This window comes from Penaeus chinensis, chromosome 5 (genome assembly GCF_019202785.1).
Source record: "Penaeus chinensis breed Huanghai No. 1 chromosome 5, ASM1920278v2, whole genome shotgun sequence".
Taxonomy (NCBI): Eukaryota; Metazoa; Arthropoda; class Malacostraca; order Decapoda; family Penaeidae; genus Penaeus; species Penaeus chinensis.
In genome coordinates this window covers 34,480,810-34,485,809 of record NC_061823.1, presented here as the reverse complement: position 1 = coordinate 34,485,809, position 5,000 = coordinate 34,480,810, and the positions used below count along the sequence as shown (strand labels likewise).

The 5,000-nt window shown below is 37.4% G+C and overlaps 1 protein-coding gene across 1 annotated transcript in view; it reads left to right on the top strand.

The window, feature by feature from the left end:
- LOC125025714 (serine-rich adhesin for platelets-like) overlaps positions 1-5,000 on the top strand; it is a 171,133-nt gene that overhangs the window by 96,127 nt on the left and 70,006 nt on the right. The gene's annotated exons all lie outside the window — the stretch shown is intronic.

Genomic DNA, 5,000 nt, shown 5'->3' with positions numbered 1-5,000 from the left:
GGTAGTGGCGGGGGTAGGGGATAGAAGGGGAGGGACTGAGGTAGGGGTAGGGGTAAAGGTGGAGGCTGGGGGAGGAGGTAGAGTGGGGGTAAAGGGTTGAGGCAGGGGAGGGAGGTAGTGGTAGGGGTAGGGGGGTAGAGGCAGGGGTAGGGGGTAGAGGAGGTTGAGGCGGGGATAGAAGTGAGGGGATAGACATAGACGTGATGAAGGATAGAGCAGGAGAAAGACGAGATCTTTGGGACGAATAGAATATAAGAATATGAGTGGTAATAAAGGCCAGGGATAAAGAGAGGGTAAAATTAAGAATCAAGAGTGAAATAAGCAGATAGAAACTGGGATAGAGGAATGGAAAGGAATGATATGTTTAAAGATTGGGAGTAAATTAAAGGGAAAGAAAATAGAAAGGGGGGGGGGCGATGTTTTTTTCTAGCACTTGTAATAATATAAAACATCACTGTACTTTAGAAAATTATTACGCTATGACCAATAATAATGTTCTCCATATCAGTAGGGATTATGATGACAGCGACAACAATACCAATGATGATGATTACATCACTGATAATAATAACAATGATAATTATGAGTGATAATGATATTGATAATAATAGTAATAAGAGTAAGATAACTGTAGTAATAATAATAATATAATGGCAACAATAATGATACTGCTACTAATACTAATACTAATAATAATGATAATAATAATAGTAATAAATATCGCCATTTATCAATAACAAATTCCCAGCCTCGTAGGAACCACCAGTGAAATAGTACATACCTTTCCCTTTGCGGTCTCGACTCCCAAGAGAGAGCGAGAAAGGATATGTTTGCCGTCCCTGATGATGTATTTTCTGTCCCTCATTCAGCTAATGAATATTCAAACTGCTTTTCATCGGCTCATTTGCATATCCAGCATTGTTGTACGCACCCCTACTCCCCTACCCCTCGCCTCCTACCCTACCTTATTCTTACTCTTTGCGTTCCTGCAGTTTGGTTTCATATGTGCGTGTTATTGCAATTAAGCGCTTTTGTTTGTGTAATTCAAGGCATTTAAGGTATGATTATACGAGTGATTAATTATTTATGAGCGATTTATATTGGTCTGTAGGGAATTCTTGTTATGCATACCGTTTAAAATATAAATTACTGATTCCAATTAAATGTTGTATGGGGATTGTGTTAATTATGAAAACTGATGATCGTAATTACCGTAAACATAAAGGAGAACAAAAAATAAAAATAAGAAGAATGATAATCAGCATCATCATAATGTTCATGATTATTGTTATTATTATCAAAACTATCAAAATTCCGATTATCATCGTCCATGTTACCTTTATCATCATTTTGATCATGATTTGTATTAGCATTTGTAATGACCCGTTTCATTTCACGTCCAACGAAAAATGACGGGAAATATTTTTAAATGTGTTCTGGCTTTGTGATAATAGAGACATTACAATTTTTAGAAAATCAAATGCAGATATAAAATATTTCCTTTTCCACTGGCTTTTATCACAAGTTGAATAATTAATTTTATTTGTTTATTAAATTTTTTCTTTTTCAATTGTGACTGAATGACAGTGTGGGAATGCTGCGATGTTGCTATTCTTTTTCGTACTTGCAACCTATTTGCAATCATTCGAATACACAGATATAAATACTCACAGGAAAACATACACATACGCCTGGATACACACAGATACAAATATAACTTAAGTATATTTCAATAGATACACCTCAATTTTCGTACAAACACACAACTTCTCTTTCGCAACTTCTCTTACCGTGATAATGGCGGAAAAAAAAAAATATATAAAACAAAGGAAAGACGGACTTGTATTCAAATTTGTTTTATGTGTACATGTACATACAATCATACAGATGAATGTAGGTATACAAAGCAAAAGCTAACATTAAAATTGCAATCCCATGATTACGCACCGAAGCAAAAACAAAAACAAAGACACAATACAACATTTATATATTCTTATTCTATAACATGAGACGTTAATGGACATCATCGTGGCTTTCAGGAAAGAATATAATACATACATAATGAGGGAAGTTGAATACGGAAGTAAGTGAATGCGAAAATTAAGCCAAGGAAACTAACGGCGGTTAATAATCTCTCCCTCTCTCTTTCTCCATCTTCTTCTCTCCCTCTCCCTCTCTTTCTCTCCCTTACCTTCTCCTTCTCTTCCTCTCTCTTTCTCTCTATATCTCTTTCTTTATATATATAATATATATAATATATATATATATATATATATATGCATACACATACATATATCAAAAAGACATTAATTTTATTCACTGTTGCTAACGAGAATTTAAGAAGACTGCAATTAAGTTTATTTCATCAAACTTCGTACGAACGTTCCTCCCAGGCCTGAATTTAATGCAAATACCAAAACCACTAGGCAATTAATTACATTCATTGTAAAATATGCATTCATACATATACACGTACAATTTCCGCTGGCATTTGGGTGTTGACCGCGGACAGGGTACCGGAATGTGACTTTTTTTTTCATTCTTTCGAAATTATTCTCTTCCATTTTATCAGGAGAATTATTTGTTTGAAAATATGCACTCACTCGCACATAAATATGTACAAATACACATACAAATACAAATACACATACACACACATAAACACACACACACACACACACAAACCCTCACATATACCAATAGATAGATAATCAGGCTGAAAGGGAAAAAAAATTTTTGGATCAGTTTTTCCATTTTCCTCTTCTTCTTCCTCCTCCTCTTCTCCCCTTTCTTCCCCTTCTACTTTTCTCCTTAATGAGAGACCATGTACATACCTGCCCTATATACCTTTTTTCCGCTTCCTCCTCCTCCTCCTCCTCCTTCTCCTTCTTCCTCTTCCTAGTCCTTCTCTTCTTCCTTGTTCTCCTTCTTCGTCTTCTTTCCCTTCCTTCTCTTTTTCTACTTGTCTCCTTAATTTGAGACAATGTACATGCCTGTCCTATGAACCTGTTTCTTCCTCTTCTTCGTTTTCTTCTTTCTCTTCCTCCTCCTCCTTCTTCTTCTTCTTCTTCTTCTTCTTCTTCTTCTTCTTCTTCTTCTTCTTCTTCTTCTTCTTCTTCTTCTTCTCCTTCTTCTTCTTCCTCTTCCTCTTCTTCTTCTTTTTCCTCCTCCTCCTCCTTCTCATCCGCTCCCCTTCCTTTTTTGTCTCCGTAATGAGAGACTATGTCCATCCCTGTCCTATATTTGGGTCAGTGTCCGTGTACTAATGTCTACATGATGCGTGGGTTTGCATGCGTGACTCTGCCGTTCCTTGCATGTGCATAAGAACAGGGTTATCATGTCGTTTTTTGTGTATAGAGATTTACGTTCATACACGTGCCTATAAGTATGTGTATGTGTGAAGGAGAAACAGAGAGAGAGAGAGAGAGAGAGTACATGCGTGCGTTGCATACGTTGCGTGCGCGCGTGCATTCGTGTGTCTCTTTCCCAGATAAAATGATCAGGAAATAACTCGCAGACTGCAATTTTTCCCTCTAACTCTTCTTTGTTACTATTCACAAAGACTTCCGCTTCCTTTAAATCTTTCGCCGAGACACCATTAATTGTATTTTTTTATCGGCCGCTTCAGATTCTTAAAAAAAAAAAAAAAAAAAAAAAAGGATTTAATGTTGACCGATTTTTTTTTTTTTTTTTTTTTTTTTTTATCAATCTGTATAATTTTTTCCTCCTCCCCTTTCCCCTCCTGCCACCAGTCCCACAATACATCCCTACCTCCTTCCCCTTCCCCTTCCCCTTCCCTTTCCCTTTCCCGCATCCTACGTTTTACATTCCAATATTTCATTTTTTTTACATTCCAATATTTCTTTTTTTTACATTCCAATATTTATATTTCTGAATAAAGAAACATTACCAATATACAAAAATGAATAAGCAAATATATGATATAATGATGAGAAAAAAATAATGAAAAATAATAAAAAGGTAAAACATCCACAACATACAAAATTATTCAACCTCTGCGCGTGGAGTCTGTAAACCAATAAGGTTCTTCACTCGGGATAGGTTCGATAACGGTAATCTCTAACCACCATTACAAGCGTTGATTCACGTGTGTTATCGCTGAAAGAGAAGGATGTGTGTTGGAGGAGGGGAGGGGGTGGGCAGGGATCGGGGGAGAGCCATAAACAATGAAATGAGGATGGGAAAATTAAGCGAGAGAGAGAGAGAGAGAGAGAGAGGGGAGGGAGAGAGAGAGAGAGAGAGAGAGAGAGAGAGAGAGAGAGAGAGAGAGAGAGAGAGAGAGAGAGAGAGAGAGAGAGAGAGGGGGGGGGGGGGAGAGAGAGAGAGAAGGTAGGGAGAGAAGGAGAGGGGAGAGAGGAAGGAGGTTAAGAGAAGGTGGGGAGAGGGAGGGAAAGGGGAAGAGGGAGGGACGGAAGAGGTGAAGAGTGGGTGCGGGAGGGAAGAAGAAAGGAGGTGAAGAGTGAGTGGGAAGAGAGAGGGACGGAGGGAAAGGGAAGGGAGAGAGGGGAAACAGAGAAGTAAAAAAAAACCAGACAACATGCAGACAGGATAAAGCCAGAGACCGAAGGAACAAGAGAGAGAGAGTGAGACAGAGAGAAAAAAAATAAAGGGAGGAAGAGGGAGATGGAAAGAGAAAGATAGACACAGAAAGAGAGAAAGAGAAAGAAAAGAATAAAAGTGGAATAAAAAAAAAATCGTTCCGTAACTTTATAATTGGTCGCGTAGCCAACAAGCCTCCCGTGAACATAGGAGAATCCTTTACACAGAGAAAGATTCTAACGCTTTTTTCTTTCTTTTTTTCTAAATAAATGATACTATCAATAATAAAACCAAACAAAAAGAAATGAAAAAGACAACGAAAAAAAAAAAAACAGACAGAACAATAAAACAATCCAATACAATAAATAAACAACACAGCGGTAAAATAATAGCGAAATGGAAGGGAAATAAATGGAGAGGAAAGAAATATTTTCAAAAAT